The sequence below is a fragment of the Drosophila erecta genome, unplaced genomic scaffold, assembly GCF_003286155.1.
Source record: "Drosophila erecta strain 14021-0224.00,06,07 unplaced genomic scaffold, DereRS2 tig00000000-arrow-pilon, whole genome shotgun sequence".
NCBI lineage: Eukaryota > Metazoa > Arthropoda > Insecta > Diptera > Drosophilidae > Drosophila > Drosophila erecta.
This window is the reverse complement of record NW_020825194.1, coordinates 17,670,730-17,682,875: the sequence shown is the minus strand read 5'-3', so window position 1 is coordinate 17,682,875 and position 12,146 is coordinate 17,670,730.

The following is a 12,146-nucleotide window of genomic DNA, read 5'->3' as shown; positions in this document are numbered from 1 at the left end:
AGCCGAATGAACCGAAACGGCTTACGAAAGTAGGTGGGAAACAAGTGAATTGAAAATTATTTCCAATTCGTTTGCTTTTCTCATTATAATTGAGGCGCAAAGTTGCCCCTGCAACTGGGAATCGGAATCGGAATCGGCATCTCCTCCGGTTCCTCGGCCTGTTTCCCCTTCGACTGCTCTTGTTTCAGCCTCTGGTCCCAGTTCAGATTTAACTCAAAGATTTTGCTCACTCTCCTCTGCTTTACAAGGAGCCTCCTGTTCCACTGTGGCATCCACTTTTGAAGGTCGGGGCTTAAACGGAGTTACATAAGGTTGGGTTGAGGAATATAATCAGGGGGAATGGTCGGGCACTAAACATATCGCTGGGTTTTTACCAATAATTTCACAGTATTAAACAGATTGTTAGGACTTGCAATTTTTGTTGCCCTGTTAAATTAACTTGCTTCTGAACTTCCTATGTTTAATTCAAAGAGGCAGGTGAAGGGTCACAACTAGAAATTGTGCATAATTATTGAAATTTCATGAAAAAGCAGTAGTTTGCCAAACGTCAGGAGGCAAAGTTAAAAAAATCAGTGTTGTATGAAGTTAGCATGTACGTTAGCTAAAAAACAAATCATAATGAAACCCGAAAATGAGAACAATTGGGTTTCAGCTTCATCTTGTGTGGGAAATGCAAATCAAATTTTCACATCCCTTTTGCTTACAGTTTTCATTTCGTCTTTCTTGGAACAGTTGCGTCCGGAAAAAATGAGGAGTCGTACAAGAAAAGAAGGGCTGCAGCCTCTTGATAAGCAGATTATACGCTTTTCATCATTTTCATTCTTTTCTTCACTCGGCGTTCTGGCTACGAGTGTTTTGGGCATTTTCCTTTTAGCTTCGTGTATTGTTTTATTGACATTTGTGGCATATTGCGTTCAACAGAAGTTAAATTTACTTTCGGCAGTCATAGGATGAAGCTTTAATTTGGCAGACTTCTGCTGCAGAATTTTATTTTTATTTTATTCCAGAATTTTCCCGCAGTGACTCCGACTCATTTGTCTTGCTTTGTCCGCGAGCATTAGGAAAACAGACTGCCCGCAAATTGGCAGGGGAAGGAAAAGCGGCGGAGGCTAAAAAGCTTGTCAACCAAGCCGCCCACAAGCGTCACGTCAGGATAATTAAGAAATTTTTCAGTTCCCGCCTCTGGACCCCACTTTCCTGGCCCTCGTTGGGTCCTTTGGTGGTGCGACTTTCGCTATCGAAGTAAATGGAAATTGATTGAATTCCATTAGGCCAGCATAGGCAGCAGGCGAAATCGAACCGCACCGAACGGCTGCCTTTCAAATTAGGCAAAAACTAATGAGCTATGCACATGACCATCGACAGCAGGCATTAAAAGTTGTCCAGCTTCCGAATATCATTTGCGTGGGGAAGGACTTCCGCCTCCCCAAGGAGCACATTGAGCCATCAGCGTAATTCCGAGGGAGTTTCTTCGGCCTGGGGTGGAGTTTGACCGTTGCAGGTCCGGTAATGGATGGCCATTACGGGGTTCACTCGCCTGCAATGCGTAATCTATTGAGTGCTGGTAAGTGAACCTGGAATATTGCATGTTAAGCTGCCCCCATATAGTCATGGAGTAAGCAATCTATGTAAACTGGGCGATCGTGGCACCTGGTGCATTATGAACTCGCGCTCCAGCTCCCTTCCCGAAATGATAAAGTAGCGTGGACCTCTGAAGGGTCATATAATTCGCTGGGATCCGTGACGGGATTGTCAGGCAGTCGTCAGTCGTCAGTCCGTCAGTCCGTCAGTCCCAGCAGTGGAATCAGTGGAATCAGTGCAACGCATGCGTGCCCCATTCATCATCGTCAGCGGCACACACTCGACTCTAACTCAACATATTGTTGCAACATATTTTACGTGAGGGGTTACCGTAGTAGCTCCACGCCAACCTCGATTCCCCACCTCAACGCTCCCAGGCTTCTGCTTGCGTGGGGATTTTTTTCAATTTTTGGCGAAAATTACATCATCACTTATGCTGAATGAGATTTCCGACCGACCGTCCCAGACTCGGTGAATTATTAAAAAATTTCTTTGTCAACAAATCACTTGGCACTGGTGTGCGGGGCGCTTCACTAAATAAGGCGTAGGTCATACACACAGCACATGCGATTTACATTAGCCGCTCCCTTCTATCAGAATGAAAATACAAGTACGAGAAAACCGAAATTTAAAAACGTCGCAAAGAAATTTGTTAACGTTGGAGGGTTGTTTTGCCAGGCCTTGTGAGGCGGGGCTGCGCCCCCCGATGATGTATGACGGCAAAGGTGGAAAATCGTTTCCCAACATAATTCTGTTTGCCTGACACCTACAACAGTCGCATAAATCTCGCAGCTCTTTAATGCTGATTCCGGCTGGGGAAGCTTAAAGTCCTCGTCCTCGTCCTCCGTCCGGCGTCCTCCGTCCGGCGTCCTTCGTCCTTCGTTCTAATTTTTTTTTGGACCCAGCGCCTGTGGCAGTCGTTGACAAATTCAATAATTTTTCCCATTACAAAGGAGACGCGGTGGTTTTCCTGGGCTTCCTTGGGCGGCGGAGGCTTGTTTTTGTCTGACGAAAGCGACCAAAATTGATTGACGCTGATTTGAGTGTGCGGCAGGGGGCTGTTGCAGGGGGCAGGGGGCAGGGAAAATCCCAGGCTAAATTTAATTTCGCCCCAAAGAAAAATCACACGAAATCGACACCTGCCGTGGCGCCGGAAAATAATCAAAATAAAATATGGATTTTCTTTGTTCCACGCACCCGAAGGCGAATCCCAGTTAGAGACGGTGAGATGGTCCTTGGAGCCGAGTCTACCAATCTGCAATTTGTCTTGCCGGATGTGGGGGAGTGATTGGGGGGTTGGCAGTGCGTGAGCTCGTGAGTCTTCTAAGCCGCTCGGCAAACAAGCGGAAGTTTCCCCACGATGCGTTAATACTCGAAAATTTGCGATAAAACCAGGCCCCATTCCCCACCTACCAGGAGATAATGCGGGGAAAGCCGCTTTCCAGGCGGCTTTGGGGGTCTTCATTGGGTAGGGTTAAAAGTTGGCTGGGATTGCCCTTACGTTAACAATAAGTGCGTTCACAGGTTTATGCGTCAGTTGGTCCAGACTCAGTTGTGAGACTTAAGCTTTGGGTTTCTACTTAAGTGCTTAAGAAATTTCCATCTGAGCTGATTGAACTAAACTCGATCTGACTTTTGACATTATCTCTGGCACTAATTATCACTGGAATCACCTGTTATTGTTGTTCTGAAACTTATCAGGTATTAGGGTGTCTCTTCGTAAGAAGCCAGTTCAGATGGGTTTAGTGCCGTAGTCCTTTCCGATCCATTATTCGCCTTTCTTATCGATACGAAGGAATTGAACTGGGTGGAACGGAGCACAAAGTTCGGGCCAAAAGTTGCCGAGATAAGCGCGGAGCATTGGCAGCGAAAATAATTTGCCAAGCGCGGAATGCGAAAAGTTGAGCGGAAGAGGGAAGCCCAGACCAAAAATTGCAGACACATTACCGCGCTTCAATTTCAATAATGTGGAACACTCGAGTGTGAACACAAACGTGCTCCGAAAACTATTTCTGGGCGAAATAGTTTGCCAACACATCTGTTGGCATCTCCGGCAGAGAAAGGCCAAAAATTGGTATTATTGAACAGCAATAAATTTGACTAGGAACACAGGAAGTGAATGTGGAGGGGTTGGGTATTGGGATCGGGATCGGGATTGGGAATCCAATTGGTATGGGCATGGGGGATTGTGCAAAACAAAAGCCAACTTTCAGACAAAAATGGGCAAAAGTTTTAATTACCCATAAAGATGTTGGTACACGAAACACGAACTACTACAGGGGGGAAGTCTGGAGCGGAAGGGATAACATGGCCTGGGATGGAAAGCCAGGATGACGATGGCATTGCCCAAGTGTTATGGCAAATGATTCGGTCTCGCCTCGTTGGAGGGCCTCAAAATGTAATCGACAGGAGCTGGCTGGCAGGTCCAGCAAACACTTGCCTCGTAAAGATCATAACGCATTAAATTGGCCCACAAATTGGACTACTCTCGGCCTGGCCCATTTTTCAGAAATCAATGGCCAATAAGTAGGCAACGGCCAAATGGGTTTCTGGTTTCTGGTTTATGGTCGGCCAGCCGCTGCTTCTATTCTTCTATTGTTGAGTAATCGCAATTTGGCAAGCAACTGCCAAGCATCCAACTGGCCAACTGGCCAACTGGCCAGCTCCTTTGCACTGTCATCCGTGGCCGGGATACACGCCCTCGAGATATCCTTGGCTGTTGTGTGTTGTGTGCCGGGCTTTGAGAAGTTAAGAATTCAATTGACCACGAAATCAAGATTATTGTACGAGCTCGAGAGCTGAAGTGGCAAAGTGGGCGGGGTGGGCGAGTGGCCTTCTCTGTTCTCTTGCTGGCCCCGGGTGGCGTTTTGAAGTTTATCCCTGGGTAGTCGGAAGTGCCGGTGGTTATCCAAGGACCGCCGACCACTGGCCACTGGCCACTGACCACTGACTGACTGACTGTCTTAACGGCTCCCAGAAGTGGCCATTGAAGCCATTGGGGCCCGCGAAGAGCGGTGGCGGGGCGATGAGCTGGAAAGTGTCGGATAAATCCAATTTTGCCTGTAGCATTGGACTTATTAAACTGTCAGAGGGGGATTCATTAGGTGTCAGCACAATTAGAGTCCAGAAAGAGTTTGAAGCGCGATGATTAACTGCATCTTGCAAGGGCAGGGAGGTTGCTATGCGAGTGAATTATACATATTTGGTACCACTATTGAAAGCATTAGCAGTATTGCAGTATAAATTGCGCCTTATTAAGTTTCCAATAAGTCTTAGTTAATCATGGCTCATAAAATGCAAATAATCTGATTGCAGCCCCGAAGATATATCACACAGACCTTCCATTTAAATGAAATTATGGCGCACATATATGCTAAATCTAATAGCCAAATCTAGTTTCCATTGAAGCGAAATGATTACTTAATTCCCACTTTAATAGCTACATACGGCCAGTTGATTGCCATGCCAATGAAATATCTATTTACACTTTCAATCATATTTCATTCGACAGTTTGCTCAGTTTCCGAAAACATTATGTCTGCCAGCACTCAATTAGCAGGCAGTTGGCCATCGTGAGACCATAGACCAGAACCAGAACCAGAACCAGGACGCACCACGACTGCGTCCAATTGGGCGATGTCCAAGTCCAGTTTTGGTTAATTGAAAGCAAACAAAACAGAGCGCTGCGGAAATGCTGCTCAAACACGCTAGGCGATGGCAGCGAAAGTGGCAATCGGTGGCAGCCAACCCCTAAATATTATTTATGCCCTCCCATATATTGACCATTCATTTCGGGGCTTTTAACGCCTGGAACGGGCCATGTTTGCCCACTTGCGCCTGGGTGCGCCCACTGACAATATTTATTAACTCGTGACCAGTTTTTGGTGGGCCGAGCATTTAACATTCGCCCGCCGCTGATTGTTGGTGTCGCCTTGCACGGAAATTAGTGAAATTGTATCGTCCTCGACTCTGTCGCCCCGAGGTTGTAACTTAATTAAGTCCAAGTCGATCTGGGTGGGGCAGCAGCTGCTCCGGCTGCTCCGGCTGCTCCTTTTGGTGCAGGAGCCGAGCAATTGACACAGTGACACCAAGAAGCCACTGACCACCCTGCGGTCTACATAGCCGAGCTATGCTTGCATAACTCATCTTGCGATTTTAGGTTTTGGGAATTATGAATAATTAATGAAAGGATTTTGCAGGCCAAACGTATAATATTTAGTCAATGAGTCTGCAATTTAAGTGACAAGAAATTATCTCATAATGCTGAAACCGAGACTTATCAGTATATAATTAATGAGTCTGCACACATTTGTTATTTTATGTTGATGTTTGATAGCTTCTAAGAGTATCCCGTATTCGACGTTGCCCGCCCTTCACTCTGCCATTCATTTTTTGTGTACTGTAGCCTCTCGCCCCTGCATGTTAAGGTAGCATAATTTTCAGGCATTTAACCTGGCCAACCCGGAAGCATTTGGCTTAAATGTCTGGTCATTTGTAAATAGTTCGTGTCGCAGCCGCAGACGCAACACTTGACGGAAATGGCCAAGAAATGAGCCCCCGTTGCCAACCACACGAAAAATGTCACGACTTTCACCTGGTTGCACGGGATTTCCCTCCCAGTTGTCACCAGGGGTGTGTTTCCATCCTGTTGACTTGGCCAGGAATTAGCACAACATTAAATAACACGATTTCGGCGCCGTGATAAGCGAGACTCGCATATTTGTTTGCGACGACCTACCCCGACATGAGTTATGATCTTGTAATAATTGGGAAGGGGCGCTCCCCACTACCTCGTGCATATTTTATGGAATACGCTTTAATGGGCTGAGCGGATGAGTTATGTCTTAGTTGGTCATAGTTTGGACTAATTAGGTTAACGTTGGGCCAGCCTACTTCCTCCAGATAATTCGTAGGGAAGCTCATAAAATGGAAACATTTTTTAGATCCCTGAATTCTATTTCTGATTCAATCCTTTTGCTTTGCTAGCGCTAAAAATCGTTTTATTTTCATTTTTAATAATATAATATGCTTAAATTGGACCCTATTAAAAACCCATTATGGCCTTTATTTCCGAAGCCCTGCTCCTACATAAAAGTGTTCCTCAATTAGCTGGACTCCCACTCATTTGGAAATAAGACCTAGACAAACTTGACTTCTTTTCGGCCAAGTGCCGGGCATTTGTTCCCACATCCAGGACAGTAAGACCGCCAGTTAGTCAGTCGGTCTGGCTGCCTTTGGGAGGCCAAGGAGTCCGGGAGTCCGGCAGTCCGAGGAGCAGCGGTCGTTCATTTCACGGCCCGGATCATCAATAACTCATGCCAGGCCAATTTGTATACTTTGGACAGTTTTGTGTGCGGCGCTCCCTTCTTGACTTTTGGCCAGCAGTGAAGCAATGGAGCAATGAGCGGGGAATAGGCTCACTCGGCGAGACTGAAGCCACATTTCAAAAACAGTTTCCAGGGCATAAATCACTGGGACTGGGAGGCTGGTGCTCCAGGAGACCGAGGAGTCCGAGGAGTCCGAGGAGTCGATGTGGAAACGGGAACAGTTCGATTTGCCAGCTTCAAAAGTTTTCCCAGCTCCCTTCGACGCTGTCTTCATTTCGATGGGAGTGTTTTTTTTTGCCGGCCTGTCTTGGTTCTTTATCATAGGGTAAATTGATTTTTTGTTTTGGACCAGTCCAAAAATAACGATAAATTGAGCAGATGTCACCGAGCGAGAAGAGAAGCCAAAACTACCGAACTGAGTTGAGTTATAGTTGTGTCTGATGTGTGGCTTTCAGTTACCTGCTCCGGAAGTTGGCCAAGTCCTCCGGCTTTTGGGCGGCTTGGCATATCGTCGCCTAATTTGTGCAAAATTGAGATTTATGGCCAGCAGTTCGATTCGTCTAGCGCTTAAAGTTGCCTTCCAAATTAAAGAGTTGTGCAGATCCCAGCTAATTATGATTAATGACCGGCTAATGACTGCTTTCGTCCTTCGCAGGCGCATCAATGTCACACATCAGCAATTTTCGCAGCTCGTCAAAGTTGCAACTTTATTGAAATTTTCGGAAAAGCAGAAAGCAATCAGGTATTCCACTTCAAAATCAGATCAAGATATGTTCAGTTATGTAGTTTAGAACTTCAGCCTAAAATACCCAAAGCCCAAAATACGTTTAAATCCTAACATATTGCCGCTTAAAAAAGAAGAACAAACATAACGACAATTTCACGCTACAAATGTTTCGATTAAAAATATCATTTTTTTGCCAATGTCGTTCTGGGGTTGCCAATAAAGCAGCCACACCCAATCCACGTCATTCCACCCCGCCCCGGTCATATGTGCAAAATAAAAGTAGCTCGGAAAACAAAGTTCGAAGGATGCCGAGGCGGAAGGAGCTGGGAACAAGGAGTCCTGGACTCCATTTGATATTTGCTGAAGCACGACAATGAATAATAACTACATGGAATGCATATGCTGGCGAAAAGGACGAGCCCGAGGAAAACCAGAAGGGTTGGCAGAAGCTGGCTTCCATTTTAAGGGCCTTCCCTTACATAGTATTTGATGATTTTTGAGACTGATTAGAATTAGAAGTTAGAATTGGAAAGCTATTGAATTCATTTTTGACCGCATATACTACTACTTTACCTCCACTTAGGAGAAGTATGCATGCACGTAATTACACCGAATTAAGATCCTGATAATTCCCTTGTTTTTACATGTTCTGTATAAACTCGTCTAGTAGCATCTCTGCTGCACCGTAATTACTTAAAACAGCCTGCACAAAAATTGCAATAAAACTTTGCCAAATATTTCGTATCAGGGACAAAGTGGCCCAAAACATTTTCTGTTTCAGCTTGCCGTTTCTGTATTTATTCGCCATTTGCCAGGACCTGTTTCATATTTATCAAAGTCTGTGGCAAATAATTTTATTAACTTTTGCGCAAAACTTCAGCGATGCAATGGGCATGGAGTGGGGCAAAGTGCAGGTGAGGGTCAGACAGACTGTGAACTGTTCGCGAAAAGTTGCAGTAGGTACAGTTTCGTCGGACCGTCGAGGACGAAAAGGGACGGGAAGGACGGGAGGGACGAGATGGGGACCCAGGAGCAGGGACAAGTTGGCAATACTGCGCAACACTATCTGGAGCGCATATTTTATTATTATCCTTTCGCACAAATAAATATACTTGTGCGCAAATTACAAAAGAGCGCAACTAACTGGTGACTTTAAGTTGGAAAGACAACTATATCTATAACCGTTTCCCCCCTGCCACTCCCTGCCACTCCCTGCCACGCCCTGCCACGCCCTACAATCCCGACTTTCTGGGCGGTGCGACAAAAAAGTTTCGTCCAGATCTAATCAAAAATTCACTTAAAAAGTTTGCACTGCCAGGACGAAGCTGAATGACTTCAAGTGCAACCTTGCCGTTGGTCGGGCATTGTTGCAGCTCCTTTGTTGCGTTTCACAGGACTCGAGGATGTGGGGCGGCGGCAGGAGTTCTACGGCCGGCACTTAATGAAATCTTCCTGGGCCAGGTCCTTTCCTCCAGGCGGAGGAGTGTTGGAGTAAATAAAGGCAGCATGCTGGGCACAGACTGAAAAACATCAAGACTTTGTTTGATGATACCTACAACTGAGATAGTTATCAATTTTCTGAAGTCCAAGTTGATGGATATCACAACATGGTCAGTAATCCTTCCACCTATAATACCTTCCATTAAGACCCATATCCACTGCCCGACTTAGCCATCCATGTTGGCCAAATGGAGCACTCCACACAGCTTAAGTCAAGTCCCCAGCCACAACAAGGACTCCATGTTGAATGCAGTGCTGGAATCCTTGAATGCAAATTGCTGCACAATCAACGGCAATCGACAACAATGCAGCCGCTTGAAAATCATTTAAAAAATCCCTTCAACGTCGCTGCCGCGGGAGTGACACAAATGAAGTGTCAATTTTAATATCCCGAATGCAAAAATAAACCAGCAAATTGAGCAGCCGGAGGAGGAGTCTGCCAATCTCCTGGGCACAACAATAACCCACCAGCTCGGTCCCAGTTTTATTCGGTGCGGGTATTCCTGCTTTTCCGGCACAAATTGCATGAAAAATTTCGCGCGCACTTAAAAAATTTTCAAGTGCAGTGCCAAAGTCACTGGCTGAAGGTGAAGGTGGGTGGGTGGATGGTGGCCGTCTGGCTGGGTTTCCCTTCATTTTCCTTCATTTCCCTTCATTTTCGTCCTTTTGCTCCTTTTAAATTTGCACAAAATTGCAAATAACTTGCAATCAAGGTGCAAGAAGTACGGAAAAGGGCTGGGATGGGGTTCCAGTGACTCTGGAGTCACAACAAAATGGCGAAGCCCGCCCGAGATTGAGTTGGGTTTCATTTCGCCGGGAACGTCTGGGAATCAATTTAAGTTAACTCGAGTCTATTGTTTCATCGCCGTTTGGTCCGCTTTAAGCCAGCTCTCCGCCGCCCCCTAGGCCCACCAATCTCCTCCAGAGTCCTCCTCCTCAGTCCTCAGTCCTCAGCTCTTGTCGTCAACTAAGGAATTTTTATGAGCTGCCTTGCCGGCGTCCTTCTGTCCCTCAGCTTTCCGTCCCGCCAACTTTATACCCGACTCCCGCTTGTTAATATTTCACCTAGATTGATACGGCAAAAAACCAGCAGGGGGATATATGTAGGGGACAGATCAGGGATCGGGACATCCCGCCAAGTGGCTTCGTCGTGGGCACAAAGCAGCTAGGAATTTCATTATATGCACCCCGGGCCAAAGGACAAAGACATGTTTTTAATAGTTTCGCATGTTTGTGCAGCAGGCTTTGTTTTTTTTGGCCCCTCCTCGGAGGAGGCTGGAGGATCCTGGCCCCCTATCCCTTTCCCCTCGCAGTTCCGATTGTGTGCAGTATGCGCAAAGTTGGCCAGATTTTTGTGCTTGCACTTTGAATAGTTGCATTTTTGAGCAGTTCGTCGTGCAGAGCATAAATTGTGAATCTGTCAGGAGTTAGTCGTAATGAGTTGGGAAAATCTTTAAAAACGCTTGATTATGACAGATATTGTTATCCACAGCTAGCAAAAAAATCCCATTAACTTATTGCCTGGGCCATTATTAGGAATTCTACTCGTTTCTAGCCCCAAAGTAGGCCGCTTTTTCTGGTTTCTCTTTGAAAACTATTCAACCATTGAAGTCTGGAAGGAGAAGCTCACTGATGAACCCACTTTCGGGGCGTAGCTCAATCGAAATGGAAACCTTGTTGCACATCTATTAAGAGCAAATGTCAAATTTAATTGGAACACGTACGCTGGGGCTCACTTGTTGGCTCCGTTTAACCCTTCCACCGATGTGCCACATTAACTTTCGTTTTTAGCCAGCTTTCCCCGAGTTCTGCTGCCTTCCATCCACTGTGTTTGGTGGGCGTGGCTGGGCATCTGGAGAGTCTGCGGATACTTTTGCAGCGTCATCGCATGATTACGTCGATTGTGGGACCCAGTAATCATCTGGTGCACGAACACATGTGTACACCCAATCTCAGCTTCCGCATCCCATTACCCAGACGAACGACTAGACCAGGAGCAGGAGCAGGAGCAGGAGCGGATTGGATTGGGTGCTCAGACCGGACACAATTATCGGGGACCAAGAGGGCTTTCAATTTCACTTGGTTAGCTGCAAGTAAACAGCTTTGCGGCTCCTCGATTTCAGCTGGCTTTGGGTGGCGCTCAAGTCGAGCATGCAACCATCGCAAGCGGCACGCAAACGCATCAAGCATCAAATCAATGAAAGTGCCCGGCTATCGATGGCTCTCCAGGACTCCCCACTCCGGCTCATTTGACCACGGTTTTCACTTCATTGGCTCACCCAAGAACGGGGCAATAGGAAGGCAAACAGCACAGGGGAAAAAATCCTCAATATTACTTCAACATATGGAACTCTGAACTTAATAAATATTTATAATCTTATCTTATTTTTTAGACTTATTAGTACATGTTTAAAATGATTATGCTTAAAATGAATACCAGAATGGAGTATTAGTTCTCTCAGTGATGCGAACAATGGATCGATCTCGATTTAAGGCGTTTTCCATTCACTTTATTTTCCGCCGGGGGAATTGGGTTTATGAAAATGAAAATTGCCAAGAAAATCGAGCAAGCAACAGCATTTTTGAGCTCCAGTTCAGTTCAGTTCATATTTTTCGGCATTTTCTCTTTGAATTTCGGGCTTCGTAATTGCAACTCGTATGAGCTTACTGGGGCAAAGGCGCCCGATGCACACTTTCCATCGGAAAGTGCATAGAAGTATAAATTCACTCCCCATGTATCCCACAGATGCATTGGCATGATTTAATCGGAATACAAATCGCTCATCAGGTCAAAGAGAGGACTCGAAAACATCTAAGAGAATGAAAAGCAAAAGCCAGAAGCTAGAGGGAAGTGATAAGAGTAAAATAGCTTTCCCTCAATACTCAACAATATTTTAAATTACAAGTACGTTTTTAATTATCACATTAGCTTACTCATTAGCTTGCAATGACCAGAATAATAGCCGTTCCCGACAATCACATTTTAATGACCCCAAATAAAACACATTGCG